Below are 18,294 nucleotides of genomic sequence, written 5' to 3' on the forward strand. Positions count from 1 at the left end.
AAGGAGATTTTCAGCAATACATGAAATTCTACATGTTTATGATATAAACAAAATAGTGTATGGTAACTAATAAAACAAAAAAAAAATTTCAAGGTACGATAAAATATTGGAATGGATGAAATTATAATCAAGAAAATCCTATTGAATTATTGAGCAACCTATGCCAAAAGGCAAGTGAGAATGCACAAAATTAAAATGAGAAAAATTCTATTGAATTATTCATCAATAGGCAAACAATATGCCATGAGGCAACCTACGATCAAATACTGTGGATGCATGAAATGAAAATGAGGAAAACATTATTGAATTTTTTATCAAAGGTAAACAATATGCCATGAGACAAGTTATGATCAAATACTGAGAATGCATGAAATTAAAATGAGGAAAGTTCTAATGAATTATTGATCAACAGGGAAACAATATGCCATGAGGCAAGATGCGATCATATACTGAGAATGCATGAAATTAAAATGAGAAAAATCCTAATGAATTATTGATCAACAGGGAAACAATATGCCATGAGGCAAGATGCGATCAAATACTGAGAACGCATGAAATTAAAATGAGGAAATCCTATTGAATTATTGATCAACAGGTACATAATATGCCATGAAGCAAGTTACGATCAAATACTGAGAATGCATGATAATAGAATGAGGAAAATACTACCAGTAGTGAATTATTGATCAACAGGTAAATAATATGCCATGGGGCAAGATGCGATCAAATACTGAGAACACATGAAATGAAAATGCGGAAAATGCTATTGAATTATTGATCAACAGGTAAACAATATGCCATGAGGCAAGTTACGATCAAACACTGAGAATGCATGAAATTAGAATGAGGAAAATTCTACTGAATTAGTGATTAACAGTAAAAAAAATATGCCATGAGGCAACTTACGATCAAATACTGAGAATGGATGAAATTAGAATGAGGAAAATCCTATTGAATTATTGATCAACAGCTAAAAATTAGACCATGAGACAAGTTACGAACAAATACCGAGAATGAATGAAAGTAGAATGGGAAAAATCCTATTAAATTACCGATTAACAAGTAAACAATAAGCCATGAGGCAAGTTACGATCAAAATAATACTCAGAATGGATGAAATTAGAATGAGAAAAATGCCATTGAAATTGTTGATCAATAGGTAAACAATATGCCATGAGGCAATAATACATTTCATACCACAGAACAAAAGTTGTAAATTGTCACACTAATTTAAAAGACACGAACAAAAGTAGTAAATATTGGTAAGTATGAACATATATTAAGCCTACTACATACTAAAAACAAATAGAAACACTGACAAATGCGTTGAACATATTTTAGATTAATACATTACACATCACAGAACAAAAATTGTAAATCTCCACACTAATTCAAAAGTTAACTATTGGTAAGTATAAAATTACATTATTACATCCTAAAAACAAATTACTACATAGCATAGAACAGAAGTTCTACATCCTACAAACAAATAAAAACACTATTACACACAACAGAACAAAAGTTCTACATTCTTAAGCAAATAAGAACAATGACAAAACGTGATAAACATATTTGACATTAATACACTACACACCACAGAAGAAGATTAAAGAAGAGGAGAAGACATATTTCAAGATATGTCAGTATGGGTTAAGTATAAGTAGCATTACTAGCCTACATCATCAAAACAAATCACTACACACCACAGAACAGAAATTATATAACCTAATAACAAATAAAAACATTGATATGCCATGAACATATTTCACATTAATACACTACACATCATAAAACAAAAGTTTGTTATAAACAGTTACACTAATTTAAATATTAAGTACTGGTAAGTATAAAATTATATTATTACATCCTAAAAACAAATTACCGTACTACATACCACAGAAGAGAAGTTCTACATCCCAGAAACAAATATAAACATTTATGAAAATTCGATGAACATATTTCACATTGATATATAGCCTACACACCACAGAACACAAGTTGTAAATCGGCACACTAATTAAAAAATTAAGTATTGGTAAGTATAAAACTATATTACTACATTCTAAAAACGAATTACTACACACCACAGAACACAAGTTATACATTCTAAAACCAAATAACACTGATAAAATGCGGTACCGGTAATCATTAATACACTACTACATGCAACAGAAGAAAAACTGTAAATTGCCACACTAATTTGAAAGTTAAGTACCGTAGGTACCTATTGGTAAGTATAATATATTACTACACACTAAAAACAAAATATACGAAACATTAATAAAACCTGATCAACTTCTTACACATTTATACACTACATAACACAGAACAAAGTTATAAACTGCCACACTAACTTTAAGTCAACATCCGAAGATTAAAGAAGAGGAGAAGACATATTTCGAGATATGTCAATACAGGTTAAGTATGAAGATTAAAGAAGAGGAGAAGACATATTTCAAGATATGTCAGTATGGGTTAAGTATAAGTAATATTACTACATCATCAAAACAAATTGCTACACACTATAGAACAGAAATTCTATATCCTAACAACAAATGAAAACATTGATATGTCATGAACATATTTCACATTAATACACAACACATCATAAAACAAAAGTTTGTTATAAACAGTCACACTAATTTAAATATTAAGTACTGGTAAGTATAAAATTATATTATTACCGTACATCCTAAAAACAAATTTAATTACTACATACCACAGAAGAGAAGTTCTACATCCTCTAAACAAATATAAACATTTATGAAAATTCGATCAACATATTTCACATAGATATATTATAGCCTACACACCATAGAACACAAGTTGTAAATCGGCACACTAATTTAAAAATCAAGTATTGGTAAGTATAAAATGATATTACTACATCCTAAAAACGAATTACTACACATCACAGAACAGAAGTTATACCTTCTAAAACCAAACAACAACTCTGATCAAATGCGGTAATCATTAATATCGTATACTACTACATGCAACAAAACAAATATTGTAAATTGCCACACTAATTTGAAAGTTAAGTACTGTAGGTACCTATTGGTAAGTATAATATTATATTACTACACACTAAAAACAAAATACCCTATACAAAAACATTAATAAAACCTGATCAACTTCTTACACATTTATAGACTACACAACACAGAACAAAGTTATAAACTGCCACACTAATTTTAAGTCAATATCCGAAGATTAAAGAAGAGGAGAAGACATATTTCAAAATATGTCAATACAGGTTAAGTATGAAGATTAAAGAAGAGGAGAAGACATATTTCAAGATATGTCAGTATGGGTTAAGTATAAAATTATATTACTACATCCAACGAACAAATACAAAAATCTTGTGATGAACTTATATCATATTACATACTACAGAACAACTCTCTCTTTCTCTGTCTCGTCTATATACACATAATAATCGATAATATAGCGGAAAAGTGTTCAACAGTCAAAAACGTGATCAGAGAGCATAATTATAATAAACATATTTTCAAAAAATCTTAACATATACTAAGTTAATTTCTATTTTGTACTTTCATATTTTCATTGCATAACACATTGGTGACAAAGTACCACACAATACAAAAATAAGAAATGAATGAAGATAAGGAAGGAATAAACAAACACACACAAAAAATGTACCGGTACTATAGAAGTGATAACTTTCCTTCACTACCGGTACTGTAATGAAATGCAACGAAGCAACCTTAAAATAGACCTACAATTGTATAACAGGATTATTTGAAAGTCAATTTAATTCCCAATGCTGAACTTACTGTTGAATATAATCAGAAATGTGCTTAAAGACTGAAAGAAAAATGAAAACAAAGAAAGACAGAGACAAGAGTGAACTACAGAGAGAAATAAAAGAGAGAGGAATAAAAAGATTAACAAATGAGAAAGAAACAATGAAATTAAAAATATTATGGACATACCATACCAAGCTTTTAGTCACTGAATTGAGAAGATACACGAATTCAATTATTTAAAGAAATAATTTGAATGCAAAATAAATTCAATCTGCACTTATATTATTGACATACCAGGCTCTTAGTCACAGTGATGAAAAGATACATAAAATACAATCTTATTATATGGCGAGATTATATGAATGTAAAATAAATTACCAATGCTGAACTTATGTATGAAAATACTCAAAAATGGGTTTAGAGCATGAAAGAAAAATGAAAGAAGGGGAGACAGATATAAGGATGAATTAAGAAAGACAGATCGAAGATAGAGAAATGAAAGACCAATACATGAGAAAGAAATAATGAAATGAAAGATACAATGGACACACCAGGCTCTTAGTCACTGTAATGTAAAGCTACAATAAATACCTACAATTTTGTATAAAGAGATTATTTGAAGTAAAATAAAGAAACAATGTTGAATTTATTTTTGAAAATAATCAAAAGTGGGCTCACAGAAGGAAAGAAAAATAAAGAGAGACAGAGAGAACAGTGAGCTAAGAAATAGAGATCAAAGAGAGAGTATTAGAAAGAAAAATTAAAGCACAGAAGAGACAGATATAAGAATGAATTATGAAAGATAGATAAAAGAGAGAGAAATAAACGATTATTAAATTTAAAGAGAACAATCAAATGAGAGATAACAGATTCTTAGTCACTGTAATGACAGTTACCGGTACATTATTACATACAATCTGTATAAAGAGATCATTTGAATGTGAAATAAATTCTCAATGCTGAACTTTTGAAAATTATCAGAAAGAAAGAAAGAAAGAAAGAAAGAAAGAAAGAAAGACTTGCTCAATGGTTGGGAGGTTGGGATGGGCAGGGCGGAACTCGACATGCAGCCACCTCCTCGTGGTGAGTTCTGGGTTGTTTCAGTTCACCATGAACGAAACAAGCAAAGAGCTGCAATTTTATTGTGAATAGTGATATATTTATTTTATTTCATTTAGGTCTTTCTAGCATTTACAGTAAATTCGGATTAAAGACCTCAAACTTAGCCACACCTAATTATAAAATAAGGACTGTACATGAGTCCCAGCCAACATTCTTTGTGTTTCTGTCAGCCAATCAGCAGCAGATTCCCCACCAGCTACTGCTGCTGCTCGCACACACGGAACTCATGACACTCCACCAGATTAAAACTTGCGTATCACGTTATATTAATAACATCCTGTACTCACTTTCCATACAGTAGTTGCTGGAAGTGTTTCTTACCTTGTATGATACTTAATTCATATCACATTATTTGCAGAAAGTGTTTCATTAAACCTAATTATTCACTAAATTTAGTACCGGTAATGTTTTCCTACACAGAACTAGGCTGCTAAGATATTTAGGCCTAGTACATCTAAAGTTTCACCTTGTTCTGCCACACGATTTTTTTTTTTCCTGTCTATGTTTTCAAAATGTGTACACGTTCATATTTACTTACTTACAAATGGCTTTTAAGAAACCCAGAGGTCCATTCCCACCCTCACATAAGCCTACCATCAGACCCTATCCTGAGTAAGATTAATCTAGTACCTACCTTCATATCCCACCTTCCTCAAATCTATTTTAATATTATTCTCCCATCTATGCCTTGGTCTCCCCAAAGTTCTTTTCCCCTCAGGTCTTCCAACTAACACCCATGTGTGCTACATGCCCTGCCCATCTCAAACATCTGGATTTAACGTTCCTCATTATGTTAGGTGAAGAATATAATGCGTACAGTTCTGCATTGTGTAACCTTCTCCATTCTCCTGTAACTTCATTCCTCTTAGTCCCAAATATTTTACTAAACACCTTATTCTCAAACACCTTTAACCTCTGTTCCTCTCTCAAAGTGAGAGTCTAAGTGTCACCAACCATACAGAACAACCGGTACCGATAATATATAACTGTTTTATAAATTCTAACTTTCAGTTTTTTCGAGAGCAGACTGGATGATAAAAGCTTTTCAACCGAATAATAACAGACATTTTCCATGTATATTCTGTGTTTAATTTCCTCTCGAGTGCCATTTAAATTTGTTTACTGTTGCTCTAAGGTAGTTGTTCATTTTTTCACCTCTTCAAAGGATAAATATCCAATTTTTTATATTTCTATTTTGTACTATGTTTTGTGGTCACAAGACGTAATCATATACTTTGTTTTTTTTCGGGATTTACTTCCAAACCTATCTCCTTACTTGCTTCAAGTAAAGTTTCCGTGTTTTCTTTAATCGTTTGTGAATTTTCTTCTAACATATTCACGTTATCCGTATAAACAAGCAGCTGATGTAACCCATTCAATTCCAAACCCTCTCTGTTATTCTGCACTTTCCTACTGGCATATTCTAGAGCAAAGTTAAAAAGTAAAGGTAACAGTGCATCTCCTTGCTTTAGCCCGCAGTAAATTGGAAAAGCATCTGACAGAAACTGGCCTATGTGTTTCACTGAGACACATTTTAATTAATCGAACTAGTTTCTTGGGAATACCAAATTCAATAAGAATAATATATAAAACTTCTCTCTTAACCGAGTCATATACCGTTTTGAAATGCATGAATAACTGAGGTAATGTGCCCTTATACTTCCATTTTTTTCTCCAATATCTGTCGAATACAAAATTCTGATCAATAGTCGATCTATTATGCCTAACACCACACTGATGATCCCCAATAATTTCATCTACATAAGGAGTTAATCTTCTCAAAAGAATATTGGACAACATTTTGTATGAGGTCAACAAAAGTGATATTTCTCGAAAGTTACTACAGAGTCTTTTCCCCCTTCTTAAAGACAGGTACGATTATGGACTCATTCCATTGATCGGGCACAATTTTCTTTTCCCAAATAACATAATATAAGCTTATAAATTTCACTAGATAATGAGTTTCCACCCTTTTGTATTAATTCTGCTGGAATTTGATCTATACTTGGTACATGTTCACATACTGAATATAACCATTGCAAAACACAGCACAGCCTAATAAACTGCATTTATTTTTTAGTTGTATTATTACATGTGGTTTACTGCTGCTTTTGAACTACAAATTACAGACTACACTGCTAATTTCTAGGGACAAGGATTCACCAGCCAGTCGTCCTGAATGGCGCAGTTGGTATAGCGCTGGTCTTCTGTGCCCAAGGTTGCGGGTTCGATCCTGGCCCAGGTCGATGGCATTTAAGTGTGCTTAAATGCAACAGACTCATGTCACTAGATTTAGTGGTATGAAAAAAAACTCCTGTGGGACAAAATTACGGCACACTGGTGACGCTGATATAACCCCTGCAGTTGTGAGCGTCATTAAATAAACCATAATTTAATTTAATTTCACTAGCCTCTTTCCCTCATTCCTCCTCTCTTGACACGAACACAAAAAAAAAAAACTAATAAAGACCAGTCAGGAAAAATAAATAAAAGCTAAGCATGAAGATAAAAGGAGACAAACTCCTGGGAATAGTCAAATCGGCATTTTTAGTGGTTAATTATAAAACAGGAATGTCCAATTTCGAAAACTTATTAAATTTTGTACTGGGCCTACATAGTAAATAGGTATGCTATGTAAGTTTTAATCTTGCAGGCGCTATTAATTTTCAGATGCAAGCAGCAATAGTAGCAGATGGTAACTCCTCCTGGCCAAGTCCGATGGACCCATTAACCAACGACAGGTGTGACCCTCCAGTCATACTGGGGATTTACGTGAGTGGGTAATGTAACCACCATTACAAACAAAAAATTGGTGCCCACTTAAAAATGGTTACACTTATGCTAATTAACATAAGCCGAAGATAAAAAATCGAACATTTTAATAAAAAAACAGAAATTATTCCAGAAATCCCATGTAAAACTGCAGTAGCAAAATTCAGACTGCTTACGGAACATGATTATTTGGACAAACACTTGCATAAAATAGGAATTTACACGAATCCTAATTGTCCTCTATGCCACAAAGAAGAAGAAATGACTGCAGAACATCTACAAACCTGTGAAGTTCTACCTGTTGGATCCACTACGGAGAAATATTGGAGAGCAAGAACGCTAATGGCTTCATTGCCAAAGCCCAGCATTGGATAACAACAACAACAACATAGTAGCAGATGAAACCTACTGCTGGTGAGCTGACAGAAAATCAGAAACATTCACTGGTATTCACTGTACATTCGAAATCCTAGATTCGTGAACAAAATTCAAGGAAAGAAAATAAAAAGACGTAGGTTATAGAAAAGTAATTTGAAATATAAGATCGGAAGAGAAACTGAGTCCTAAGGTATCATGCCTTAGAATACTACTATGGAATGAGAGCTGATTCAAGTCTTCATGACGGAAGACATTTTCGGCCAGTATATGAAAAGGTGGATTCTAAAATGTCCTAAATTATTTTTTTAAGGTTTAAACTTATTTTACTCACGTTTTAATTTATTCTTTACAAATCCATATATAACTCTGTAAGTTTATTTAACAGACTCTCCTAAGTCTTGACTTAATTCCGTTTGAAAAAAACATAGGTCTAAATTATGCAGGCACTAGGAGTTCAAATTTGTTTTATCAATCTTTGTCATTTTTCTCATGACTTGTCATTTTGACTTAGGCCAGTTTGGAATCCACCTCTTCATATGGTTCTGTTGCCCACACAGTATCCTGAGTAATTTGGAGCTATACTGAATAGCATAATCCAGTCTTATACACCAGCTGTAATAGCTGTGGAGGAAAATCGTGCTAACCACACATTACTGTAACTCTCATAATGGTTGAATGATCATTCACCTCTGCTGAGGCATGTGTACATGAGCCAGCAGCCAACCAGTTGGCCTAGGTTCTGCTCTATGAACTATCACACCAAGGATCATTAATATTAAGAGATACTGGGCTAGTTGCAATATATTGGAAACTGCTATTTGGCTTCAGACGATTCTAAGTGCATTATACCTACTAAGTGAATAGATGTAGAAAAATCGAAAGTTGGTGACCTGGCTCTTCACTGAGTCACTTGCAGGCTCCGGTTATGCAGTTGTTTGCTGTTGGTGTTACAGAGTACGGTTTCAGTAATTTGACACATCACAAACTATTATGTAAAATATTACTACTTATAAGCAATGAAAACATCTTACACTAATCCAAATTAAGAATGGAGATGCTGAAACTGTTTGCTACTTGTTTTAAACATTCATTACACCAATTTAAATACCATAGTGAAACACAAAACGCTGCAGTACCTGTTGAGATATGGAGGCTGTGTTTTCTCTGATGTTATTTTTCATTTCCTAAAACGTATTGAATTATTTTAGAACACTAGATCTATGTCTTTTACAGTTCCCTAGAGATAAAAATCACAGGAGGTTAAATCGGGAGATGGACAAATAGAACACAAAAATGATCAACATATGGCAGGTCTACACTGGATTAAGTGAAAATTAACATCTGGGAAAACATCACCATTTCTCAACAGGAACCAAAACAAGTGAAGTGTAATTTCTTACAGAGGTGCGAAAAATGTTTGGAACAAGAAGTATAGCCTACAGTTTCAGCATCTCCTTTATTAATTTAGGTGAGAAAATGTTATTTTAACTGCTTACATTTAGTAATATTTTACATTGAAATGGAATTTACGGAGGGGGGGGGGGGACACTATGGCCCAGCACTGCAACTTGAGATCTATTGTGCTAACCCTCTCTAGTGGTCCATCTCATAGTACAAGAAAGTTTGTTCTGTTCCGACACATCACCTTCAGATGATGGTCTGCTAAACATTATTACATCAGTCAGATCATAAAATTTGACAGCTGTTGTTAATAAACAGTGGAATTCAAATCTATTTTAATATTATCCTCCCATCTACGTCTCGGCTTCCCCAAAGAAGTAGTGCATTCTCAAACCCACACTGGCTGACCACACTAAAGTTCTCTGTGTACCCAGGTTTCGAGTAGGCAACCCCACTCGTCCCTAGCCAGTACCCTCCATGCATCACCAGCTGGCATTTGGGGAATGCTACGGAATGATAACGAAATGGAGAAATGGTGACGGAATGATGTAAATGCCTAATATGGGGGAAAACGGGAGAACCCCGAGAAAAATCCCCAATTGCGACCTTGTCTGCCACAAGTATCACTATGGATTTTCCAAATGAAAAATCCCAGACCTCACCAGGACTCGAACCCGGGCCGCCTGCGTGACAGGCTGAAGGTCTGACCACTCAGTCACCGCAGAGTATATTTTACATTAATAGTGGTGTGCCGAATTATTATCGGTAGAAAGAGAAATCAACAAGCTCTCTCTGCATAACCGGAGCCTGCAAGTGACTCGACCAAGAGCTAGGTTGTCTCTTCTTACAACCGTGCTTAAGAGAATGGATTATGTAAAAATGTCGTAAAATTAAACATAACAGCCTGTTCATGGCAAGAAAACATTATAATTTTAGGTAAGATAGTAATTTGACTCCTACGTTAATACGTAGGCCTACTCAATAAACAATAAGCCTACTGTATCTCAAAACAATAGGCTACTGTACTAACACGAAAAGCAAATATGATCTCACTAATCTTGCTTCTGGCCTGATGACTTGGTCTGTCCAGTGATGAGATTACTTATTTCTAAAGAATTAAGTTTCACTAAATATTTAGTGCCTACTACTGTTAACTTAAATACCGTAGATCTACAGTCATAATTGTTTACATTGATCCTAATATTCACTAGGTTAAACACTATCATTCTTATGCACACGTAAAGAACAAAACTTTCTTGAAAGACACATCACATCCGTAGGTTGGCATATTTGGCAAGACTTAATTTTTAGTCCAACTTTTATAATATTTGTTAGTGTGTGCATTGTAATGACCAATATCCCTTAAGACATTTTATGATGCAAAGAGGGAAGATAAATTCTAAACTCTTATCAGTTACCGTTAGGTACCGTCACTGCCATCGTGATCTAGACCAGGCCACACTGTGACCAGGCCGTAATGCAGGTTGTGTGACGTCACTCGATGAGTAGGGCTTTTCTATTTGCCTATACGGAGCTGAGTGAAATATATTACTTTATAGCATGTCGGCGCTCAATTTTATTTAGTGTAATGTGTGTATAAGACCCCTTCACACTTCTTATTGCATAATATGTTGCAGAAATAATTACAAAACTGTGTCATTTTAATGTGAACGGAGTTTTACATGTTAACATAACCTGGTTGCATCAACATTTTTTAAGTTTGGAATGGAAGCTATTTTTAGATTTAATAAAGAAGAATTATTTATATTCTGATTTTAATTTAGCACATCTACCTTCCTTACTTGTAGGTACAAAGTTTACCACAGTCCCTCCTATGAAATTAGTGTATGTACAGTTGTATGTTAATCTGGTAGGTTAGATAAATACAATTCATTACAACCCAGTATAGTAGGGAACAAATAAATAATACAATTAAATTTTTATTCAATGTAATATGTGCATAAGTTCCATTTATGTGTTGCATAATGTGGCAGGAATAATAAATAAAACTGTGTTATTTTTATGTAAAGAGAATTTACCATGTTAACATAACCTATATGCGTCAACATTTTAGGCTTAAGTTGAGAACGAAAACTGTTTTGAGATTTACTAAAGAAGAATATAGTTTTAGGATAAACTTCAGAACACGGTTACCGTCCTTACTTATAGGTAGAAAATTCACCAGTCCTCCCTATGAAATGTACATACGTTATATTACTTAGTAGCGCTGAGGTATAGTTCCGGTAATTTCTGAAATGAAAACAGTTGAATTTATTTTTTGTGGAGATGCATTTGATCCTATAAGCAAGGCATATTAAAATCCTGAACGAACCGAACTAATTTGTATATGCAAGATGTATGAATACGAAGGGAACTACCTCAGCGCTAGATTAGCCCTAGTAACATATTAAACTAATCAGACTTCAGACTGGAGTACCGTCTGAAGCGAATAAATACAATTGAAGTGTAGACAAATTGCATTTATAAGTTATACGTAGCGTTATGCTTAATTATAATGCATAATTGCGAATATAGAAATAAGGCAAGTACTGATAGAATAAACATAACCTATAACTTCAACACATTAAAATATGCGTGCGATGCAACTGAAAATTGTTGAAACGTGCATAAATGAATGTGCAAGAATTTCGTAATGAAGCATGAATGCTTTATTTCAACTAATTACAATTCTAGATACTGTAACAGTAATGAAAACTATAGGGTATAATTTTTCGTAATATACTATATGTATCTCGTTTTTAGTTCAAATTGTGTATATTATCAAACGTCGTATTATTTACTCGTATAATGTAGGTTATTCACAAAATAAAAAGGGCGCAATAATTTAAATTTAATAAGACAAATACGGTAAACTAACAATAATGGATTAGACAAGAGTAACATCGGTAACGCTGCACTTAGGCCTAATCACAACTTACTTTACATGCCAGTCATTGTTTCACTTTCACGTATATATTATTACACATATTTAGCCTACTGTTTATAAGACCAAAATTTCACTTAACCACATAAGGGCGCAATATTTAATCGAAATAAAGGCAGGTATTACACATACGAACTTTGCCTGCAACAACGTAATTTTCACACCAAAAATAATATTATACCTTAAATTGCAAGTAAATTGTGTCTCAAGTGTCTCACAATCACTGTTTAAAATTTTACTGACGCAATTACACTGCATTTCAGAGAAATATATGTTATTCTTCATGCCGTAAGCAACGCTTCATGCACTGCAACTAATCATATGGTTGAAAGACCGCCTTTCGCGATCAGCTGTTAAGCGAGTCACGTGGTCTGCCTGACGGCCTGAGATCACGATGGCAGTGGTACCGTACGATCTATTGCACCGACAACTTTTTTAGTAGGCAGTTTTGAATAAAGTATAGAATCCAGATAATGACTTACTGGTAGGCCTTCGTCTTATCTCGCACTCTCTTGGAGCTCACTGGGCAAATGTTCATAATCCTAGCTCCAGTACACTTCCGCCATAATTAACATATACCAGACGAATTTACGTTACTGGTACCTACTTGATATTACCGGTACGGTAGGCTATTTCAGATAGGATGGGATACCTACGATTTATGATAATATAGTCTATGTTGTTATTGTAAATTGCGTAGGTTATGTAGTAAGGTTAGTTTTGATTTTTTCAAATTTTAATTTGTCTAATTTGGTTTAATAGGTTAGCGGTACCGTACTTTTGGTTTGTTTACATTTGAATTTGCGTAGGTTTCGTTTTGTTTAGGTTTACTTTCAATTTGTTTAGTTTTGGGTTTCTTATAGGCCTACTGGTATTAATTTTAGTTGTTATTCCATGGTTCTACTGACTTCCTGCGTCCATCATTTCTTTTATTCGTTTTATAACCCCTCTCAATTTCGTTTGCCAATTCACTCATCTTCGCCGAATAACAATGTCATAATTCGTAATCTTCATTCCTGCTTTCTGACGTTCACTTTCTCATCCGAATTCATACTTTTATGAAGACCTCTATGAAACCCTGTTAATGGGACATCAGAAGCAGGATTTTACATACAGTATTAAGATCAAGAGAGATATTTCATACCATGTTCATCTTCCTCCAATCTTGATCGTAACATTTGGTTATTGCCACTGCTGTCCAATGTGTTCTACAAATTTCTGATATTTTTAGATTCAATGAGGGCAATTAATCAAATACGCACCACTTTATATGCACATAGAACAATCAATCAATTAGACATGGAGTATTTTGTCCCCATGCCGATTTCACAGACCGTCTCCACTCAGTTCTGGCCAGATCTTCCCTGTTGTCAACCCACATTGCCAGGTGTTGGATTATTGTTTTGTATAATATAAGTTTAGAGTTTCTTGTTATAAATTTAGATGGTAGCCGGTTCTGAATGGCATAGACAGCTTTGTTTGCAATATGTAACTTATTTAGGAATTTATATATTTCTTGTCATTGCACCTATCTATCAAAACATCAATATATAGGCTACTGTACTTGAATTGATCAACTACTGTTTCAAAGGTGTTATTCTTAATTTTGAGACTTTCTTTTTGTTGTCACCATATAACCTACTTTGTTTTACTTTCATTCATGTTTAGACCAATTTTCGGTGCCATTTTATTCAATTCTATTTCGTATTTCCAATATGCTTTTCCCAATTAATAGCAGATCATATGCGTACCATATGCAAATACTTTATGTTGTTCCCCTAGATTAATGCCAGCTGGCTTTAGTTTCATTTCTCTTTTTTAGTGAGTTATTTTATGACACAGTTTCAACATCTCAGGTTATTTAGCGTCTGAATGAAATGCAGGTGACAATGCCAGTGAAATGAGTCCAGGTTCCAGCACAGATAAGTTACCCAGCATTTGCTCATATTGGGTTGAAAGAAAACTCTGGAAAAAACTTCAACCAGGTAACTTGCCCCAACTGGAATTGGAACCCAGGCCACCTGGTTTCCCAATCAGACGTGCTAACCATTACCTACGGTGTGGATCTTTAGTTTTACTTTTCTACTTGTCTTCTTCAATGATATATCAAAATTGGAAAGAGAGAGCATCACCTTGCCTTTGCATATCTTCCAGTGTAGTGTATAATAGGCCTATTTGATTGAAAATGTGTCTGACATAATGTAATTTACTATTATTCTACTGAGCCTTACTGCTCCCTCCATACATGTCTTGCATAACCTAATTAGTTTTCAAGTAGGCTAATTCAAATTCTGTCATTATGAATGTACCATCGATTTTTTTTTTTTCGATGTATTGGGTCATATGCCTTAGTGAAATCAATAAACAAATATGGATTTCTTGATTATATTCCCAGATTTTTTCGCAAAATATTTCGTTTTGTTGTAAGATTGTGCATACCATGAAAAAGTACATTTACAGAGGCATTATTCCACTCACGTTAGTAAATATAGACACTGCACTGGAGAAGTGTGTGCAGCAATTATACGAGGGTGGATCATTAAGTAACGCAAAACAATTAAAAAGAAAATGTTTAACAGATAAGACAAAATAAATCATATACAATGAAGCCACATCCTTTAGTTACTTTTCAACATAGACGCCAAATCTCTCAGCACATTTCTCCCATCGTGGCACTAGTTTCAAGATACCCTGTTCATAGAACTCTGTCTTATGGGAGTATATACAATGAAGCCACATCCTTTAGCTACTTTTCAACATAGAGGTCAAATCTCTCAGCACATTTCTCTCATCGTGGCACTAGTTTCAAGATACCCTGTTCATAGAACTCTGTCTTTTGGGAGTATTGTCATCTGGACACAGCTAATTGCACTTCTTCATTGGAATTGAAGCATTGGTCGCCCAGAAATTACTTCATTGGGCTAAACAGATGAAAGTCCGATAGTGCAAGGTCCGGACTGTATGGTGGATGCTGGAGCACCTTCCAACCAAATTTCCCGATTTTGGTAAGGACAGAAGTTGCAACATGGGAATGAGCATTGTCATGTAGGAGTCTGCCATTTGCACCATTGTGTTTGTCACGAAGGGACGACACAACTTCACCAATGTTCTTTCATACAATACAGCATTCACAGTGGTCCTTTGTGTAAGAAATTCCACCAACAGAACACCATGCATATTCCAGAACACTGCCACTTTGATTTTTTTTTTTCTGGGGAATCTGGATGTTTCCACTCCATAGAGGCCCACTTTGTTTCAGGCATTTATCGATATGCCCAGGGCTCATCATCAGTTACAATTTCTTTCAGAAAGGCATTCCCTTCTGCAGCATAATGTCATAAGTGGTCAAGCATGTCATCATTTGCTCGCCTTCCTGCCCATCTGTCAGGTTCTTCAGCACCCAGCGGGCACTAACTTTACGAAAATTCAGTTTGTCATGCATGATATCGTACACCATATGGTAATGAATGTTTAACTGCTCTGACAAGGTTCGCAGATGGATCATTCAGAATTGTCTCCTCAATGACTGTGACATTCCATTGTGTTGCAACTGTTACTGGTCGTCCGGACTGTGGCAAGTCAACATGGTTCACACAGCCACCTTCAAAGAATGTGCACCACCTGTTGCTATGGCCCAAACGGTCTTCCCCATACATCCCATTCGGATTTTGTCCTTTCACCCACAAAAAACAAACTACACCTCTTTGCTCTTCACAAGTTGATTACAATAACATGAGCGCCATGTTTGCTAAGTAGTTCACGCTTCTATGACAAGAGCTATACCTAATCGAAAATATGACGTCTCTAGCACAAACTTCAAACTATACTTCTGTTTTGCCTACAAATTCAAACGACAAATCATCACTCATATGTATGACAAAGTTTATGCATTTGTAGTGAAATTATCACCATGGGAACATCAGTTAAAAAACAGAGATTGTTCTCATTTCTCGAATCTGACATCTCTTGCCTCCAGTAAAGGATACTGATTTTGAAGAGTATGGACACATGTTAAAAGAACTTTGAGAGGAATTTGATTCATGATTTCAAGACATGGAACGTTTGAGTTAGATTTTAAAATTTTAATAGACCCATTCACGGTGGATGTAGATGGTACTCTTGCTGAGCTTCAACTAGAAATTATAGACTTACAGTGGATGGTGCTCTTGCTGAGCTTCAGCTAGAAATTATAGACTTACAGTGTGATACTGAAATCAAGGTGAAATATGAAAGTGGAAAAAATTTATATTTATTCAAATTTTCCAAAAGTCAGATTTCCAAGGCTTCAGCAGCATGCTTCCTGCATACTTATGTTCGAATCCACCTACATAATATGTGAGCAGTTGCTTTCGTTAATGAAAATAAGCAAACTTCACCACACAAGTAATTTATCTGACTACAATCTACAATGTTATCGATAGATTATGCACTTTCTAGAACATAGTGCCTATCTCTGAGCAATTAGTACACAAGAAAATGTTTTAAAAAATCCCGTAAAACTTGCATTACAGTAGATCAGTAAATCATTTTCACGAATCCATTAATGCATTTGATGTTCCTTCATTTTCAGTAGCAGTTTAATGAAAGACAAGTGCAATTCACTATAAGAGAATTTAATAATATCAGTATAAGTTTTCAGTTCTCATGTTTTGTAACTTTTTCAATTATTATTTTTTTTTTTTTGCAATGAAACACAGTATATACAGTATTTAGTTTTATTCAGCTTTCATTTCACCTCTAAACTAACAATCGATTGGTTTTACTACTTGTAGTATATTACAATGTACCGAAGTACATATGATATTTCCATGCAGAAATTCTGCGTCATCACATGATGAAGGATGAGTGGAACATTAATGTGTTGGACATTGTGCTACTGTCACACATCTGTGACACAGTGCATGAGGGTTGACCACTAGAGGGAACCTAAGAGGTGGAACTTAAACTGAGAGAATTCAATCTGGCATCAGAATGGGAATCTGGTGTGGCTTAGTGGATAGAGCTTCAGCACATAGAGCTGAAAATCCAGGTTCAAATCCCAATGCCGGAGAGAATTTTTCTCCTTCCACCCATCCTTCATTGCTACGTGTAGGCCTAATAGAAATAATATTAGACATTCACATTACTTGAAGTTTAATTTGGTCACATATGAGAAACAATTATCACAAATGGAAAGGAACTACAACTGTAAACCGCCAACAGTTCTCCTTTGTCAGCACGTGCCCGCTCCAGCAAAGCATCTGTGTAGTATGCAGCAGGGGATACTGTGACGTCACAATGCAGCGAGAGAATTGTGACTGACGTAGTTAAATCAATGAAGTAATACATTTTGCAGTACTTGTGGCATTTTCATAATCATCCCATTCACTGTGGCACTTTGTACTAGTATATTTTTTATATACCTGTGTATTTTAATGGTGTGTACTTGATGGTTCATAATTTACTGATATGGAGCCAGTTGTGTAGACCAATTCACTGACAGTAGTTTCCCACCACTGTGCACCATAGAAGGCTGACACTACACTGCAATGAAATGAGACGATGGAGATTTGTTGGGATACCACAGGGGAACTGGAGCTCCAAGAGAAAACCCCTGTTTTACTTGGACAACAGGCTTGCTCAACTCAAGTCACAAATCAAGGGTACACTGGGTTTCGAACTTAGGTCTACAGAATTATGAGTCCACACTCTAGCTACTGAACCACAGTGGCGGCTGTACTACTGCATATTGTATATCTTATGCCTACCCACTTCACTTGCGTGATTCGGGTTCAGCATATTGTAGACACATGACAGGACTGTGTCTCCATTTTCAAGTTGCACACCACTTCGGCGGGCCATGCTATGCATGTGTAGTATTTGTGGAGAGTCATGTGGTGTACTAAGGTGAGTGTATGTGTAAGTATT

Source organism: Periplaneta americana, chromosome 2, assembly GCF_040183065.1.
Source record: "Periplaneta americana isolate PAMFEO1 chromosome 2, P.americana_PAMFEO1_priV1, whole genome shotgun sequence".
In the NCBI taxonomy this organism is placed as follows: domain Eukaryota; kingdom Metazoa; phylum Arthropoda; class Insecta; order Blattodea; family Blattidae; genus Periplaneta; species Periplaneta americana.